The sequence below is a fragment of the Xenopus tropicalis genome, chromosome 3, assembly GCF_000004195.4.
Source record: "Xenopus tropicalis strain Nigerian chromosome 3, UCB_Xtro_10.0, whole genome shotgun sequence".
NCBI classification, from domain to species: domain Eukaryota; kingdom Metazoa; phylum Chordata; class Amphibia; order Anura; family Pipidae; genus Xenopus; species Xenopus tropicalis.
In genome coordinates this window covers 12,098,605-12,119,139 of record NC_030679.2, presented here as the reverse complement: position 1 = coordinate 12,119,139, position 20,535 = coordinate 12,098,605, and positions in this window count along the sequence as shown.

Here is a 20,535-nt window from a genome sequence, read left to right as displayed (position 1 = left end):
TGCCGCATTTAGGATTCTTGATTAAAAGCAATTAAGCGTGAAAAATGCTCAGCGTTGCATTTCGAGACGAATTTCAACTTCCAGCGAACATGTTATTTCAATATTTACAATTAAAACATGCTTTTTAGTCACAGTTCCCCACAAGGCCACTAATAATTACTGAAACTACACTGGAGAGATATCTCCGTCGACCTGACTTGGTGAAAGTACTAATGTACATGTACATTGTAATAACGCAAACGAACACCACTCAGCAACATAAGGTTAAACAACAATGGTGCGAAGACATACCAGGCCTAGAGGAAGAGATGTGGAAAGATGCCTTAAAACCTGAGTAACAGCTTTAGAAGCTTTCTCCCTTTGCTTAAGATAGCAGCTGCCATTTTAAGTAGCTTCCTTCCTGCAGTCTCTAGCCGTTATAGCTGAGATCCCACAATCCTATGGGAGGGGGGAGGGAGTTCTTAGCATTCTGGTGGGAGGGGGAGCAGGAGAGGGGAGAGAACTGCACAGACTCTGGCCCCGGGAATTAAGGCTGTTTCTGAGAGAGGAAGTCCGACACTGGAAAAGTATGACGGAGATAACTCCGTCGACCTGACTTGGTGAAAGTACTAACGTACATGTACATTGTAATAACGCAAGCGAACACCACTCAACAACATAAGGTTAAACAACAATGGTGCGAAGACATACCAGCCCTAGAGGAAGAGATTTGGAAAGATGCCTTAGAACAGGTACCCCAAATAACCATCTCCAGTAGAGATAGATATGTTCAGATTAAGTTCCTGAATAGAATGTATCTTACCCCACAAAGAGTTGCTAGAATATACCCTGGGGCCTCTGATCTGTGCCCTAAATGTCTCAATGAGGTGGGGACCTTTTACCATATCTTCTGGGAATGCCCAGTAATAAAGGGGTTTCGGCGAGAGGTGCTTAGCTACGCTGAGTCGGCACTGGCACTTCCCAGTATTTTGTCACCCAGTCTGTGTTTATTAGGCATACTGGACACCCTACAACTGAGACCTCCAGCTGAATTATGCTACTTTACTATGCCAAAAAGGCACTATTATTACACTGGAAATCTACAGGACCACCCTCGCTGAACTTTTGGAAAAAGCTTATTGATGACTCTTTACCAAAACAGAAACTAATGTATCAAGCCCGCGGATGCCCAGACACAGTGTCGGACTGAGATGGCAGGGGCCCACCAGAAAACCCTGGACCATGGGCCCACTCTCAAAACATTAATTCCTCCTCTCTTCCCTAAAACTCTTTATTATCCTAGTCTCTTTTATCCACATATTATACTCTGTTCTTCCATCTATCAAGCTTCCTTGTTCCCATACAGAAATAGGGAATGGCCATGAATTAGGCTAAATAGTTAGAAACAAAAGGGCCCACTGACCCCTGGGCCCACCGGGAGTTTTCCTGGTATCCTGGTGGTTCAGTCCGACACTGCCCGGACAAATTCGAGGCCATATGGGGGGCATGGCTCTTGGCAAACACACCACCTTAACTGACTCTGAACAGTCAGCAAAAAAGATACTGGGTTTTTTTTCTTTTTTTTTTTTTTAATATAGAATGGGAAAAAAAGACCGGTAGTACAAATGTAATCCTCTGACTTTACACCCCCCCCCCCCCCCCAGCTCACTTCCCTCTTCCTTGTTCTTCTTTCTCCTGACTCCTCTTGATCTTCTCTTCTTGCTTTTCCTTAAAGGGACTGTTCCCTTATGTTGTTAAATTTTAAAAATGCAAAATAAAATCTTTAAAGGAGAAGGAAAGGCTAATAAAGAGTTAATCCCAAGCTGCAGGCATACCTTCAGTTCTCTCAATAGTGCCCTTAAGTCTCCCCATATTTCTCCCGTTTAGATGATCAGAAGCCTCATAGGGAAAAAAACGCTGAGCTGTGTAAAGAAAACTCCCATAATGCCTTGCTCCTGCACCCAGACCCGTGTACATGCTCAGTTAGTAAGACTATGAGGAAGCTTCCTGCTGATTGGCTCAGATCCACATTCCTAAGGGAGGGGGGAGCAGGAGAGGGCTGCCCAGATGCTGGCACAGGAATTACAGAGACAAGTAAGGAGACAAGAAATCCTGTTTCTTTTGACAGAGGACTCAGTGCAGCGTTACTGTGAGTGCTTATGGCTGTATTTACATAGACCTTTCTGATAAAGCTTACTGAGTTTTTACCTCTCCTTCTCCTTTAAGGCGCTAGGGCTCTGTTACACAGAGGAGTGTTGCTCTTATCGGCTTGATCCAGATACACTAACTTAGGAGTACCCAGTACAAGGTGCACACCGTTCTTTACTGTGCCAGGTCTGGGTGCAAGCTCCTTGTTGTAAAGCATGCTTTTGGAGACACATAACCCTTTTAATTTTCCTTGCTGTAATATTCTTTCCTTGGGTAATACTGACATTTATTCTAAAAACTAAACCCCAAACATTTGAGTACTGTTTCCCCTATTTGTACACTAGGGGGCGACATTGTGACAGTAATAGCAACAATTTGAAAAGAGAAACACAAATTGCAAGGTAGATGTGGTTAAAGGGGACATAAACCTACCATAATAGCATTGCTCCACCCAAATGGTGTTAATAAAGGTAAAACTCTGCGGAAATAGCTGCATTATATGTATATTACCCGTAGGAGTGTTGTTTATGTATGCCTGTCGAAAGGTTTTATTTCATCCGATTTTGTCTTTTCTCGTTTGCAGCCAAAAAGCAGATAACATTATAGTGGCTCAGTCAGACATAAAGCACTAACATCAGAGACCGAGGCCAGGTTATTTCCTTTTTTCTCATTTCAAGAGATAGCAAAATGGATATTAAATGTTCAGTCTCAAACAACATGGAGGCTAATACAATACAGGAGGGTTGGAATGGAAAAATCCCGGTGGGCCCCGGTGGCCCAGACCCGACCCTTGCCGGCACTCCCCCTGCCCGACCGTTCCTCCCCTGACACGTTAAATTTACACGAGTTTAGGGGAGGGCATTGGGTGGAGGACCCTGCGGGGGGCTAGGGGGCCCCTGCGGGGGGTAGGGGGGGTTAGGGGACGCGGCTGGTGGGGGCACCTGCAGGACCCCCCAGTCCGACCTAGGGAAGGTTATATTAATACATATTGCATTGACCGTATTAATCTAGGCAGCTGTAGTAAGAAAATAAACAATGTGGAATTGTTTTACAGCGAAATCTCATTATCACCTAAGCCCCTGTGCTCCACGTTCAAGCTGTAGGTATATAGTCCCGCTGGCCAAAATGCAACAAAGGGAGACAATATGGTGCATAAAGCTTTATAGATCCTTCTGAGCTGTGCAGCCATACTGTATGTCACAAAGCTAATGCCATCTGGTTCATTTTGTCAGGTTTATTTCTACCACAGCCTCTGCTTTGAAATTAGCCTTTCTGCTGCAGTTCAGCATTGATCCGCCATGTTTTTCCCAGCAGGCAACAGGTCAATACCATAAAAAGGATAGTGCTGAAACTTCACACACTCTAAAGGTCTTGCAAGGCATTGCAAGTAAGACGTTCCATGGGTGTTCCCAGCTACCATTGTAAATTACCCCTACTTCATGTGACAGGAAATCTGTATTTTTGTCACTGCCTTCTGTTATTTTCTGTAATGAGCCACAGCTATACCACTTATGTGTGTCTAACTAACCTTGTGGGACAGCTCCATGGCATTAACGGGTTGTGTTCTGGTCATTTCGTGACTATAGATTGAAAGAGTCTCCTGACATACAATCACAGTTTCTGCTTAAATAGTTATTTCCCTTCAAATTCTTTTGTCGACAAAATGTCGACTTCTAGAGACCTTAAGGAACGGATACGGGAACATTTGTTAAACAATAAAAGGCAATAATTCTACAAATGTAACCAAACACTTTCCCCCATGCCTTTTAATTATTTGCAGTTCCTGTGAGTAAATGGCAAAGAGAAAGTAAAAATTGGACCAAGAAAAGGGTATGTGTCTATTTTTTTCTATTTTATTGATTTATTATTCTTATTGTTATTTCTCTTGTTTTTTTCTCCTAGTGTAATTCAGCTTATGAGTAAGTTCCATAAGGGCACAAATATCATGTAAACATCAATTCAACTTAAAAAAATAGGGTGATTTTGCCTCCAGTAAGTAAGTACAGGTACTGTTTTATTATTACAGAGAAAAGGGAATCATTTAACCATGAAATAAACCCAATAGGGCTGTTCTGCCCCCAATAAGGGGTAATTATATCTTAGTTGGGATCAAGTACAGGTACTGTTTTATTATTACAGAGAAAAGGGAATCATTTAACCATTAAATAAACCCAATAGGGCTGTTCTGCCCCAATAAGGGGTAATTATATCTTAGTTGGGATCAAGTACAGGTACTGTTTTATTATTACAGAGAAAAGGGAATCATTTTTTTTTTTTTTGATTCAATACTTTATTGAGTTTACAAATAAAAGCAACATAAACTGGGTTGACATCTGAGTTTGTTCTGTTTATACAATGTAAAAATTGTTCGTATTTTCAAGGCACATTGCTATGTTTTTTGTATTTGCACAAAGTTTTATACATGTTTCGTAAAAAGGGTCACGTAATGTAACATAGGTTGGTAATGCAAGACACCGTGGTCGTTCGGAGAGGTTTGGCTTCTATATAGTGGGTGTTTGTGCATGATAGTTCTCAGTGTGTTGTTGTTTGGGGATTTTCGAGCCATGGGCCCCAGACTTTGTCGTATTTGTCTGGGTGTCCTCTATTTTTATAGGTAATTTCTCTATAGGGGAGTGCTTGGTTTACGAGTGCCCTCCAGCCGTTTAGGGTTGGGGATTCAGTTGATAGCCATTTACTCGTTATGTGTTTGCGGGCTATGTGGAGGAGTTCAGTTATTGCTGTTCTTTTGTATGTGTTTGGATATAGGTGTTCAAGGATGGCCAGTAGGCACACCTTAGGGTCCAGTGGTACTGGGGATCCCATCACGTCATGAATGAATTGTGTTATTTGTTTCCAGTAGTCTATGAGGATTGGGCAAGACCATATTAAATGGTAGAAGTGGGGGTCATCTGAGTGACATCTGGGGCATGTTGCATTTGTGTTTTGGCGAAAGTGTTTGAGAGTTAGAGGTGTCAGATATGCTCTATGTAGTATATAGGTCTGGATTGTTCGTTCCCTTGTATATGGGGAGACATATTTAGGGGATTCTAGGGCTTCTTCCCATTCTTCCTGGTCTATCCGCCCAGTGTTGTCTTGCCAAGCTGTTCTGGAGCGGTTTGTGTGTACAATAGTATTAGGGCTAAGGAGTATATTATATAGTTTGGATATCATGCCTTTGGTGTATCCTGCTTGTATAGCAGTAAGATAGGGCTGGATTTCAAGGGTTGGGTATCCTGTAGGATATTGTGTTGAGAGAGCATGTCGTAGTTGTAGGTACCGAAATAAGTAGTGGTTGGGGAGGTTGTATTCTTGTTTTAGTTGTTCAAATGACTTGATGGTGTTGTGATCTAAAACTTGACCCAAGCACCAGATACCCTTCTCTTTCCAGAGCACAGTGTCTTGCATTGTACAGCATTCAGGTAAAGTACGATTTTCCCAGATTGGAGTGTAGTGCTCTATCACTCCTGTTTTGTGAGGCACAAGTTTGTTAGCTTTGTCCCATATTCGAAGTGCCTGTAACATGAGTGTATTGGTTTGCCTAGGGGTGGGGCAGCCCGAGTATCCTTTGAGCAAGTGGTATATCCTATCCCTTGTAGGTTCTGGGCCAGTGAATCCCATTCGTTTGGCGCTATGCTGGCTTTGTGTGTGGAACCAGTGGGAGATTTGCGTTAGTTGGGAGGAGATGTAGTATAAATGGAAGTGGGGGAGAGCTAGGCCTCCTGCTGTAGTGGGGTTCCGTAGTAGTGCTAATTTGAGTCTGGGTCTAGTTCCCTTCCAGATTAGCGTGAGGATATGAGATGTGATTATTTGGAATAGTTTTTGTGCCAAAAATATGGGCGAATGCATGATTATGTACAGTATTTTGGGGAGTAGTGACATTTTCACTAGGTTCACCCTGCCAGCAATTGTGAGAGGTAAGTTTCCCCAGGTTTTTGTTTTGTCTCTTACGTATTTTATGAGGGGGTGTATATTTTCTTGTATATAGTCGCCTAGGTCTCTTGTGATGTTGATGCCTAGATACTTGAAAGTATCGACTATTATTAGTGGGTGATCTAGGGGTGGTCTATGTTCTCTGTCCCTTTTGATGTAAAAGGTATTAGACTTGGTCCAATTGATACGCAACCCGGAGTATTGGCCTATTTCTTCAATTATTGTGAGTGCTTGGTTCAGGGATCGGGTAGTGTCTTTTAGGAACAGGATCATGTCATCAGCATATAGGCCAATTTTGTCTGTGTATTCTGCCACTCTCATTCCCCCTATCTGGTTGTCTGCCCGAATTTTTATTGCCAGGGGTTCGATAGCCAAGGCATATAGGAGGGGTGAGAGTGGGCATCCTTGTCTTGTTCCTCTGCTTAGCAGAAAGGGTTCAGATGTCCACCCACTAGTGGCTATTCTGGCTTTAGGGGAGCAGTATAACAGTTTAACCCATTGCACAAATTCTGTGCCGCTGCCTATTTGTTCCAGTACCGCCCATAGGAATTTCCACTCCACAGAATCGAAGGCTTTGGCCGCGTCCAGCGAAACCAAGGCTTCGTCTTTTGCATTTACCTGGTGTGCCTGGATTATTTCATAAACCCTTCTTATATTGAGTGCCGTGGATTTTCCAGGCATAAAGCCTGTTTGATCGGGATGGATGATCCTGTGTATTACTAAGGACAGTCTTTTGGCTAGGATTTTTGCCAGGACTTTAACATCCGTGTTTAATAAAGAAATAGGTCGGTAGGAACTGCAGTCTAGTATGTCTTTTCCTGGTTTTGGTATCAGTATGATTAGTGCCTCTGCCATAGAGGGTGGTAGAGTGCCTTGCATTTTGGCTGTGTTGTATGTCTCTAGGAGTTTCGGGGCCAAGTAATCTACGTGTCGTTTGTATATTTCAGATGGTAGTCCATCTAGACCTGGGGTTTTCCGATTGGGCAGTAGGGATATAGCTGTCTTGACCTCTTCCAAAGTAATAGGGGCATTAAGTGTTGCCCTGTGTGCTGAGGTAAATTTCGGGATGTGTATTTCGGATAGAAAGGCCTGGGTTTCCGTTTGTGAGAAGGGGGAGTTGGTACTGTATAATTGTTGGTAGTACCGTTGAAACCGTGCATTTATATGCTGTGGATTTGTTAGTATTTGTCCTGTCTCATCCTGTATCTGAGTAATTACTGGGGGTGTACCATTTGCTTTGGCTATCTTTGCTAGCAGGGTTCCTGTGCGATCACCATGTTCTAGAAAGTTTTGTTTTGCAAAAAATAATTTGCGCTTGGCTTTTACTTGTAAATAGTTATTGTATTCTCTTTCTCGTAGCTTGAGCTGCTCGTAGTTGTGGGGGGTAGGGGTCTGAGTATGAGTCGCCTCAGCTTGGGTCACCTGGGAGCTTATATGGAGCTCTGTAGCTGTGGTAGTGCGCTTAAGAGCGGTTACTTGAGAGATTAGGGAGCCTCTCAAGTGCGCTTTAAAGGTTTCCCATAACAATAGGGGATCCGTATCTGGGGTTTGGGCATCTAGAAAGGTGGACCATTCATTTTCTTGTGTTTCTATCTCAGGGAATAGGTTTAACCAATAAGCATTGAATTTCCAAAAGGGTAGCGGTTTGTTTTCGTACCAAGTGAGAGTTATAAGGATGGGGGAATGGTCGGATACTCCCCTAGGCAAATGTTCCGCCTGGGGTGCGAGTGCCAATGCTAAGTGATTTGCTAAAGCATAGTCCAATCTGGATAGAGTCTTGTGTGTAGCCGAGTGGCACGTATATTGGTATTGGCCTGGGTTATGGAGACGCCATATGTCATGGAGTCCTATTTCAGATGCCAATTTAGCGAAGGATGTGTGGTGCGGAGCTACGCCCTGTGGCGGCATTTGTTGAGGTAGCTTATCTAGGTTGGTATCCCAAGTATTATTGAAATCGCCCAGCCATAGAGCAGGGGTATTTGGGTATTGTAACATAAATACTGCACCTTTGCGGATTATGTCAGGATGGTATGGGGGCGGTATATACACATTCAACAATAGTAGTGGATGTGAGTTTATTATACAGTTAAGAAAAATGTATCTACCTTGCGGGTCGTGCTGTATAGCCAGCATTTGAAATTGCACTGATTTCCTAATGAGGATCGTAACTCCCCTGGAGTATTGTGAGTAGGTGGCATGGTACGCCCATCCCACCCATGGGCGTCTGAGAGCTAGGGTTTTGCTGCCTGTGATGTGAGTTTCTTGGAAGCATATCACATCGGGGGTATAGCGTTTGAGGAAGTTAAACACTGTGGCTCTCTTAATTTTATCATTTAGGCCCCGAACATTCCATCCCAGTATCCGCAAAGCCTGCACAGCTTCTTTATTATTACCTTGTGGCATAGGTTTTTTGGGTAGGTTGTATTGTGCCTCGCTGGGAGCACAATTGTGTCACAAGCTCAGTATGTCGCTTGGGGAGTTTGGAACATAAAGGGGAAAACATTTCTGGTGCAACAAGCAGCCAGTAACTTGCCCAACAGTATTCCCATTGCCTCTTACCCTCCCTGCTGTGAATTAAACGCATCACAGCCTTATACCCAAAACAAAGTTATTAGCCAACCGGGTATGTCAGTTGGGGGGGTATTGCCTGGAAGGTCACCCAGGGATGTAGCAGTGAGTTAACGGTTTCTTAAGATTAGAGTCTGTCACTTTCTGGGTGCTGGTGTTTATGTCTATGAGAACAGAACCTAGTTGGGGTCTTATATGCTGCGTTTATTACTCACGGCCTCTTGGCGATGTTGGGGCTCTGTTGCTGGTCTCCAGCCAGGTGTGGACGTCCTCAGGAGAGGTGAAGAACATGGCTTTCCCGTTGTGGTTGATGCGGAGCTTTGCTGGGTACAGCATTGCATATGGTACCTTGAGCTCTTGTAGCCTTTTCTTGGTTGGTGCAAATTTAGCTCTGCGCTTCTGTAGCTCAATGGAGAAGTCTGGGTAGAAGGATATGCTGGTATTTTCAAATGTAATGGGTCCCTTGTCTCTGGCGAGGCGTAGAATTGTGTCGCGGTCGCGGTAGTTGAGCATCTTGGCGATGAACGTCCTCGGCGGCGCTCCTGGTACCGGGGGCTTAGGTGATATGCGGTGAGCCCGTTCCATGACGAATGCTGCTGAGAAGGCTTCTCTGGTGAAGGTGGTTATAAGGAGTCGTTCCAGGAATGCCTCTGGTTGGGGTCCCTCCGCGCGTTCTGGTAGGCCTACGAGCCTGATGTTGCTGCGTCGCATGCGGTTTTCTTGGTCGTCGGCGTGGGCTTGTATAGCAGTTAACTTGGCGTCGAGCTGTTGTACCGTTGTTTGCATAGGGGTAATGATGTCCTCCGCTGTACTAAGTCTGGTCTCTGTTTGGGTCACTCGGGCTCGGATATTTTGCATGTCCTGGCGGAGTAAAGAGATGTCCATTTTGACCTCGTCTATTTTTGCCGTAAAGGTGGTTGTGAGTGCAGCCGTGACTGTGGTTTGACAGTTTGCTATCGCTTCAAGTATAGTGCTTAACTCAGTTGTTTGAGTCAGAGAGATGGCGTCTTGATTGCCTGCTTCTGGAGCAGCAGAGGTTCCGGGGCTTTCGTTTCCGCCGCCATCTTGGTCTAGCCGCCGAACTTTTTCAAGTTTGTCTCTGATGTCCTGCTGGCGTTTAGGAGGTGCCATTCTTAAGGTATTGTGCTCTGTGGAGTTTGTTTGTCGCTTTTGAGTGTTGGTGTAGCGGTTCTGGCCTCAGGATAAGTGGGTCGGAGAAGTCTCAGAGAGGAGCTCTGCGTTGGTGCGTCTTACTACATTGCTGGCTAAGCCACGCCCTAAAAAGGGAATCATTTAACCATTAAATAAACCCAATAGGGCTGTTCTGCCCCCAATAAGGGGTAATTATATCTTAGTTGGGATCAAGTACAGGTACTGTTTTATTATTACAGAGAAAAGGGAATCATTTAACCATTAAATAAACCCAATAGGGCTGTTCTGCCCCCAATAAGGGGTAATTATATCTTAGTTGGGATCAAGTACAGGTACTGTTTTATTATTACAGAGAAAAGGGAATCATTTAACCATTAAATAAACCCAATAGGGCTGTTCTGCCCCAATAAGGGGTAATTATATCTTAGTTGGGATCAAGTACAAGATATTGTTTTATTATTACAGAAAAAAAGGAAAACATTTTAAACATTTAAAAATTTTTATAAAAAATGGACTCTATGGGAGATGGCCTTCCCATAATTTGGACCTTTCTGGATATCAGGTTCCCAGATAATAGATCCCATGCCTGTACTACCAGTTTGCAGGTTTATAACTGAATATCTTAAATAGAGTTGACTCTACAACATAATCTAAAGGAAGACTGTATTATGATCACTGTTCCCTAAAAGCTCAATCACACACATGTGCTAGAGATTAATTATTATTAGTTATGACCTGGTCCAAAAGAGAATCTTTCCTAGTAATGGAGTGCCAATGCTCCTAAAATGGCTGTTGAAGGAAAAAAAATAGGATTCATGGAAACAAACATCCATTTAAACTCAAATTTTTTCAAGTTGTAACGATACATTTGTGATTTTGTGGTTTTTAAACATAAACTCAAAGTTTTCGTACGAACGATAACAGCATTATTGTGACTTTTTATAAATACAACAATGATCAAGTTTAATTCGAATTTATACCATCTCCAGTTTATACAACTTTAAAGGCCAGAAAAAACGAATTTTGGTAAATCAGCCCCTAAATGTGCAAAGTATCAAACATATTAAGTTGCATTTCACTAATCTGTCCACTTGGTGTCGCTCACATAGCTATGTAAAAAAGTGACTGCATTCTGTCTTGTTGCTATAGCAAACATGTTCTAGTAACCATGCAGTTCACCAGTTTGTCCACTTGGTGTCACTGACATATTCAACCCAAAATGTGCATTCTATCATGTTGCTATATCAAACATATCCTAGCAACATTGTATTTTACCACACTAAGATACCCAATTTTAATATAATGTAAAAACATTCTGTTAAATACTGTTGAAAACACATTACAATGGATTCCAATGATCAAGTGTCAAATTTACTAATATATCAATAATTGAGTGGCACATAATAGTCATTAAAAATAGTTTTTTCTAGAAATTATAACGTGTATATAGAGGACTTTATCAGTGTACCCTGCTCTATTCAGCACAAGCCAGCAGCAAGCAATTAACGCATTGCTATGGTGATGTGCGCCAAAACCAGGAACACAGCCGAAAGGAGATATTTTCGCGCATTGCGCATTACATCAATGGCAGCCATATTGATGACTTTTCTAACTAGACATGGTGCTTGTGACGGAGCTGGAAGAGAGAAACTAATACAAACAAACTGTAAGACAAAAAGTTTGTATTTAAAAAAACAAAAAAAAACCTAGCCAACTGCTTCAGCAAAGGGTAAGTAATGAAATACTAATGCATTGAACTGAAGGGTTTCCTTGTCCATTAGGTCTGTGACGGACAGGGAGATTTGTCGCCGCACAACAAATCTCCCTTGTCGCGGGCAACTAATCTCCCCAAAGTACCACCCCACCGGCGAGAATGTAAATCGCCGGTGGGATGGCATACGCGGCGCCACTATTTGCCAAAGTCGCACAAGTTACCATATTTCTCCCATTCAGATGATCAAAAGACTCATAGGAAAAAAAACGCTGAGCTGCGTAAAGAAAATTCCCATAATGCCTCGCTCCTGCACCAAGACCCAGACCGGTGTACATGCTCAGTTAGTAAGACTATGGGGCTGATTTACTAACCCACGAATCCGAATCCGAATTGGAAAAATTCCGATTGGAAAACGAACATTTTGCGACTTTTTCGTCGCCTTTATGACTTTTCGTAAATTGTCGCGACTTTTTCGTAACCAATACGACTTGCGCGAAAAGTCGCAACTTTTTTGTAGCCATTACGATTTGCTCGTATCTTGTCGCGACTTTTTCGTATTGAGCGCTCGTAAACTGCGGGCAAAACTTTCAGACTTAGCATGATTTTGGAAGCCTCCCATAGGGCTCGATGGCACCCTGCAGCTCCAACCTGGCCCAAGGAAAGTCTCCCATAGGGCTCAATGGCACTCTGCAGCTCCAACCCGGCCCAAGGAAAGTCTCCCATAGGGCTCAATGGCACTCTGCAGCTCCAACCTGGCCCAAGGAAAGTCTCCCATAGGACTCAATGGCACTCTGCAGCTCCAACCCGGCCCAAGGAGACTCTCCCATAGGGCTCAATGGCACTCTGCAGCTCCAACCTGGCCCAAGGAGACTCTCCCATAGGGCTCAAAGGCACTCTGCAGCTCCAACCTGGCCCAAGGAAAGTCTCCCATAGGGCTCAATGGCACTCTGCAGCTCCAACCCGGCCCAAGGAAAGTCTCCCATAGGGCTCAATGGCACTCTGCAGCTCCAACCCGGCCCAAGGAAAGCCTCCCATAGGGCTCAATGGCACTCTGCAGCTCCAACCCGGCCCAAGGAAAGTCTCCCATAGGGCTCAATGGCACTCTGCAGCTCCAACCTGGCCCAAGGAAAGTCTCCCATAGGGCTCAATGGCACTCTGCAGCTCCAACCCGGCCCAAGGAAAGTCTCCCATAGGGCTCAATGGCACCCTGCAGCTCCAACCCGGCCCAAGGAAAGTCTCCCATAGGGCTCAATGGCACTCTGCAGCTCCAACCCGGCCCAAGGAAAGTCTCCCATAGGGCTCAATGGCACTCTGCAGCTCCAACCCGGCCCAAGGAAAGTCTCCCATAGGGCTCAATGGCACTCTGCAGCTCCAACCCGGCCCAAGGAAAGTCTCCCATAGGGCTCAATGGCACTCTGCAGCTCCAACCCGGCCCAAGGAAAGTCTCCCATGGGGCTCAATGGCACTCTGCAGCTCCAACCCGGCCCAAGGAAAGTCTCCCATAGGGCTCAATGGCACTCTGCAGCTCCAACCCGGCCCAAGGAAAGTCTCCCATGGGGCTCAATGGCACTCTGCAGCTCCAACCCGGCCCAAGGAAAGCCTCCCATAGGGCTCAATGGCACTCTGCAGCTCCAACCCGGCCCAAGGAAAGCCTCCCATAGGGCTCAATGGCACTCTGCAGCTCCAACCTGGCCCAAGAAAAGTCACGATACTGAAGCTTGAATGAATCCAAAACTTTCGTACTCGGCGCGAAGGCTACGAAAAAGTTGCGACAATTCGCGCAAGTCGTAATGCTACGAAAAAGTCGCAACATTTTGCGAAACAGTCGGAATGGCTACGAAAAAGTTGCGACAATTTACAAAAAAATCGCAAAATACCGATCATTACGAAAAAAACGCATTCGGACGCCTTCAGACTGTTCGTGGATTAGTAAATGTGCCCCTATGAGTCAGCTTCCTGCTGATTGGCTCAGATCCACATTCCTAAGGGGGGGAGTGAGTTCTTAGCATTCTTGAGGAAGGGGGGAGCAGGAGAGGAGAGAGCTGCATGTCTCTGGCACAGGAAAACAAAGAGACAACAAATCTTTTGACAGGGAACTCAGCGCAGCATTACTGTAAGTGCTTATGGCTGTATTTACATAGACCTTTCTGATAAAGCTTACTGAGTTTTTACCTTTCCTTTCTGATTCAATTCAGCCAGGCACATGGACTCTGCTGAATCTGAATCCTGCCAAACTGAATCCTGGATTTGGTGCATCCCTAGTTCAAACACTGTTTTGGCCAAAAAAGGGCTATACATATTTTTTTTTTTTTAAAAATCCGTACCTGTTTGGGATATATAGTCAGTAATGAGATTCTTTAGAGTGGAAAGAGATTTTGTGTTTTCGTGGTTGCACGCTTGGAATGGCTGATGTTTTAGTATTTTGAGAAAATAGACTACCTGTCTTTGTTTCGGCTGAAATTATGTTTGGGCCTTGTTTATCTTAGAATCTGACACTGTTGCTTCTATGAATTTTGCAGAGCTTCTCCTGACTCTTGGTCTTGGCCGCTTTTGGTTGCTGCTTGACCTTAAAGGCACTCGCCTGGATATCTTCCAAGCTAAAAGAAGTTCTCTGCTTGTGTCCTGACAAGAGGACAAGGAGAGGGATAAACATTCTCTTGGCCTATCCATCAGCTGCAGGTTAAGTCTTTAAAGAATTGACCAATTAAATCTTTAACATAGTACAGGTATAGGACCCGTTATCCAGAATGCTTGGGACCAAGGGTATTCCGGATAAAGGGTCTTTCCGTAATTTGGATCTTCATACCTTAAGGAACTAAGGTATCATACTACTAAGGTATCATACTAAGGAATCAATAAAACATTAATTAAATCCAATAGGGCTGTTTTGCATCCAATAAGGATTATTTATATCTTAGTTGGGATCAAGTACAGGTACTGTTTTATTATTACAGAGAAAAGGGAATCATTTAACCATTAAATAAACCCAATAGGGCTGTTCTGCCCCCAATAAGGGGTAATTATATCTTAGTTGGGATCAAGTACAGGCACTGTTTTATTATTACAGAGAAAAGGGAATCATTTAACCATTAAATAAACCCAATAGGGCTGTTCTGCCCCCAATAAGGGGTAATTATATCTTAGTTGGGATCAAGTACAGGTACTGTTTTATTATTACAGAGAAAAGGGAATCATTTAACCATTAAATAAACCCAATAGGGCTGTTCTGCCCCCAATAAGGGGTAATTATATATTAGTTGGGATCAAGTACAGGTACTGTTTTATTATTACAGAGAAAAGGGAATCATTTAGCCATTAAATAAACCCAATAGGGCTGTTCTGCCCCCAATAAGGGGTAATTGTATCTTAGCTGGGCTCAAATACAAAGCACTGTTTTCTTTTTAATTTTTAATTTAATTTTTGCTGATCTTGCTCCCAGTGCTCCCTCCACTGGGTCATTAAATCTTAATAACAAACGATCAGTGTCAAAATAATTAAAAACTACAACATAGCTCAATATATCATGAATTTTCAATAGTTTTGCACAACAAGGAGTATTCTAAATTGGATAAGCACACCGACAGCTGAAGGGATTGTGCCTTATAGATATCCAAAGAAAAGAGTTTCAGTATTCCAGCTTGCAGGATAAGATAGATGATAGAAACACCTTTCTACAGACCCTCAAATTGGGGAAAGCAAATCAAATCAAATTCAATATCCATACAGCAGTGCCCCTCTTCTATAAAATCAATGAAAACAGCAGGTTGCCCATAGTGCAACTGGTTTTACTACTATTACAAGTATAATAAAGTATTGCACTTCCATGCAAAGATATGTGAGCACATTTTTAAAAGTCACTCTTGGCAATAAGATCGAGTGAGAGCTGCCGGGCACAGTCCTATGCTCACAGTAATTGAGTTTCCGGTATCTCCTATTCACATGCAATCCACCTTGCGTTTCACCGCATCGCATCTTTGTATGTAAAAGATATATATTTGCAATATTTCAGCCAATTAACAGACAAGGTTCTGCCATTTACTCCCACACTATGGGGCCCATTCATTAAACCACAATTTTTTTTTTCATAAAAAATAGTATTTTTTCTATTTTTTAGAACTTTTCGTAATGACCACAATGACATTGTTAAAATAGTACGACTTTTTTTCCAAAAACTATGACCATTTCGAATTCATTCAAGCTTCGTTATGGTGACTTTCCTTGGGCCAGGTTGGAGCTGCAGAGTGCCATTGAGCCCTATGGGAGACTTTCCTTGGGCCAGGTTGGAGCTGCAGAATGCCATTGAGCCCTATGGGAGACTTTCCTTGGGCCAGGTTGGAGCTGCAGAGTGCCATTGAGCCCTATGGGAGACTTTCCTTGGGCCGGGTTGGAGCTGCAGAGTGCCATTGAGCCCTATGGGAGACTTTCCTTGGGCCGGGTTGGAGCTGCAGAGTGCCATTGAGCCCTATGGGAGACTTTCCTTGGGCCGGGTTGGAGCTGCAGAGTGCCATTAAGCCCTATGGGAGGCTTTCCTTGGGCCGGGTTGGAGCTGCAGAGTGCCATTGAGCCCTATGGGAGGCTTTCCTTGGGCCGGGTTGGAGCTGCAGAGTGCCATTGAGCCCTATGGGAGACTTTCCTTGGGCCGGGCTGGAGCTGCAGAGTGCCATTGAGCCCTATGGGAGGCTTTCCTTGGGCCGGGCTGGAGCTGCAGAGTGCCATTGAGCCCTATGGGAGACTTTCCTTGGGCCAGGTTGGAGCTGCAGAGTGCCATTGAGCCCTATGGGAGACTTTCCTTGGGCCGGGTTGGAGCTGCAGAGTGCCATTGAGCCCTATGGGAGACTTTCCTTGGGCCGGGTTGGAGCTGCAGAGTGCCATTGAGCCCTATGGGAGACTTTCCTTGGGCCAGGTTGGAGCTGCAGAGTGCCATTGAGCCCTATGGGAGGCTTTCCTCGGGCCAGTTGGAGCTGCAGAGTGCCATTGAGCCCTATGGGAGGCTTTCCTTGGGCCGGGTTGGAGCTGCAGAGTGCCATTGAGCCCTATGGGAGGCTTTCCTTGGGCCGGGTTGGAGCTGCAGAGTGCCATTGAGCCCTATGGGAGACTTTCCTTGGGCCGGGTTGGAGCTGCAGAGTGCCATTGAGCCCTATGGGAGGCTTTCCTTGGGCCGGGTTGGAGCTGCAGAGTGCCATTGAGCCCTATGGGAGGCTTCCAAAATCATGCACTGAAGGTTCAAAGCCAGAAAGGTTTTCACGCCGTTTATGATCATTTGGATGCAAAAATTTCTTGTTTTTCGGATCTCAAACACAATATTTTCGTACGACCAAGAAAAGAATCAGAAAAGCATCAGAAATTATCGTAGTTACTTTGATTTTTTTCCAATCGTGCTTTTGATTGCTGAAAAATTGTGGTTTCATGAATGGGACCCTATGTCTTTTGCTTTCACACTCTGTCCGTCCTATTACAGTTAGAGCTGTATTTCTGGCCATGTGATCTCTGAGGGAGCACGCAGATCATCACAAAATGGTGGCTAAAGGGAAAAGATGTAAACGGGCAATAGTTACTGATATATATATATCCCAGTTCTGGTGCCGGGCTCCACTGCAAACAAATCTTCTCAATGGGCCCGGTGCGAACAGTCCCTTCTCTCCTGCCCCCTCCCCCCCCCCCGGTGTCGAGTCACCTCTCGGCCCTCAGCGTGCCGTGCCGGTATTTTAAAAAAGATGGTAGGCGGGGGAAGAGGGACTACAATACAGCACTTTCTAAAGGAGCATAAGTGCATTTTTGTCAATTTCAAACACAAAACTCTATTCTATTGCTTTCTGAACACACAAAAAGGACAAGAAATTGTGCTTATTGTGTCTAAAAAAAACTTAAACTGCAAATAGAATAAAACACAACTCTAAACGCTTGTTAGTACAACCAGGCTGAATAAAATGGAATCAGTTAGGTGACGTGCTTAGGTGCCCACAAACATATGTCAAAATCTCTGAGCCTGTATTTACTTCTGCAACGTCACACATGATGAAAGAGCTTCATTGTACCGGAGCTATTCTGCAGGAAGAATTGCCAAACATCCATGTGGTTGTAGCACCCACACATCCATCCCTTTAAATGGTGGTCTTATGCCTTTTAAATGGGTGTTGGCCTGGACACTCTCTTTCCTTTTAAAGCTACAAGTAGGGGAGGATTAAGCCTCTAGAACCAATGTTGTGGTTTTGGCAATCTCTCTCCTATGGACTAGGCCCTGTGACTGAGACCAATGTCCTGTACAGAAGTAACTTACCGTGAAGGGAGGAAAAACATATGGGGTTTACCTTGACAAGGTTTGGTGGCTTGTCATAACTAAAAACCCCTAATTTAGTAAATACATTCACTTGTGTAGATACTAAATTACTAGTGAACCAGGCGACCAGGCATTGTGCGATGATCAATCCCCTCTGCTTTGTATGTTTCCATATGTGGAAACAGTAATATATTAGGATGATTTGAAATAGGTATTCATAAATAAAGGCATGGAGTGCTTTCAAGACCATGCGTCTTAAGGTGCCCATACTCGGGCCGATTCTAGCTGCCGATATCCGTCCCTTAGACCGATTCGGCAGCTTATCGACCCATGTAGGGGCACTAACGATGGACCTGCTGACCGATATCTGGCCTGAGACCGGGCAGCTATCGATCGGGCAGGTTTAAAAATTTAGTCGGATCGGAGACCGGAGACCATTGGCCAAGCGACCGAATTAGCCCGATATTGCCCACCCATTGGTGGGGATATCGGGAGAAGATCTGCTCGCTTGGCGAGGTGGACACCTTTAGGTGACACACCTACGTGTGGCTGCGTTTATGCAAAAGTTTGACACTGTCCTTCCATAACCGTTCAGCATTTTTGCACTCAGTGTTGGATGAGAGGTTTGGACCCAACAAGGAACCTTGACAAAGGCTTTGTGCCGAAACATTGGGGCTTTCTCATTCTTTTAACCAGGGTGTCCGCTCTCTAACTGTGTTTCCATGTTTGCTTATCTGCTGGTATGTATTATATGTATTACAAATGATTAATTGCATTTACAACATAAGCACAATATTGTGCTGTGTTGTAATCCTTAAAGAATACACTTTATAAAGATATTTTTTATTATAATAATACCACTGGTGTGTATTGCCTTATTTGAGTGCAAGCCCTATTTCTATTTTTATAGTTTAGTTTTATGTACCTGTATGGGAGTATATTTGGGCTTTATTGCACCTTATTCTACTTTTGAATTTATTTTCTATCTATTATTGTGCCCTCCACTGATTCAAAATTTCTGTAAGCCAAGAAGTATTGCCTGGAGCACAAATACTACTGGGCCGGGCTTTGGCTATTGGATGTTTTATAGCTAAGGATTGCAAGGACGAAGGACTGCCATAATAATAATGTGAATCATATAGGATGTGGCTTTGTTGGGGAGGCCCTTCCAAAGAATCCTACACATGCTGTCATGCCAAGGAACCAGATAGTTCTAGAACTATAGAACTAGGGGAAAGGGGTCTGCAGAAAATAGTCCAAGCAGCAATGTTCTTTTTCAGTTTTTTTCAGTTCTTTTCAGTAACTTTTTGTTACAACCTGGAATAAAATTGATTTGGAGTTATACAACATTCTTAACAAATTTGAAGGTGCAGAACATCTTTTATTGTGACACAAATGCTTACCAAAAAAGAAGGCATTTGTTGGTTGCACATGTATTCATTTCCCGAGTCAGTACTTGGTAGAAACACCAGTGTCTGCAATTATAGATGCAAGTCGTTTGGGGTCTCTGCAATTTAGCTCATGAAATAGCGCTATTACAGGCCCAGTCCAAGCATTACACTGCATGTATAACTATAACAGTAGAGGGTGTACTGTGTACTATATAATACCCATACATAACATGTAAAATACTATATATCTTTATACAACATTGTAAATGGCACTTAGCAATGTATTTAGCTATATTTAGTTCTTAGTAAGACTGAAACGTGCGTACTTAACAAAATATAGTAGTCCCTGTTCCTATAGTCTGGATAAAAGGACTTTATATATAGTCACTCCTCACTGACTTCTAAAAAATGTATGTGCTTAATTTCATTTGGGGTCTATACATGACATTAGGATATGTGGGGCATATGGTGGTGTAAAATGCAAGCTTTGAGTCAATTTTTGGATACTACAACTGCTAATTTTAGGAAAGCTGGACACAGTTACCCATTTTGGATTCGTCAAACATGTACTGTCCGAAAAGGAAAAAAAATTGCAGTCACCGTGTTGATGTATCAGTCACTGAAGTGACCCATAGGACAATTATTATTAAATAATTTTGATTTAGGTTCTCAACATGCCAGATACTTGGGAATAATAGATTCATATGTAATCATATGTAAGATGTTTTACCTTGGAACCAAATGTGGGAGATAAAATACTGAATTCAAGCTTTGAGGTGCTTCTCCGATTTCTCATTGGTTCTTCATCAAAACCACTCAATTTAGGAAAGCTTTTGTGACTTGCTGCTTTAGCGCAGAAAAACACAATTACACATTTTGGATTTGGCCAAATGTGTACTATCCAAATATATATGGTATAATTTTATTTTTGTTGCGTTATCCCCAAGGTCGCCATTGGAAACTTTGGGGACCTGTACAAGTTATTTATGTGGTGCCCCCCCACAAACACATTCATGCAGTATCAAGGTTTTTGGCCATCGGGTAGGTGAGATTTGCTAGAACACAAGGTTAAACTTGATGGATGTGTCCCAAAGTTTAGTTGCCCAAAGATCTTGCTGTGGGGGCCACTCATTTCACTGCTGAGATGTTCATGTAAGAAACAGTTTATATAATTAATTAAATAGATACCAATACAGGTATGGGACCTGTTATCCAGAATGCTCGGGACCTGGGGTTTTCTGAAAAAGTGATCTTTCATAATTTGTAACAAGTACGAAAGTTTCGGATTCATTCAAGCTTCGGTATTGTGACTTTCCTTGGGCCAGGTTGGAGCTACAAGAAAAAAAAACAGTAGGTTTATTCATGAAAACCATATT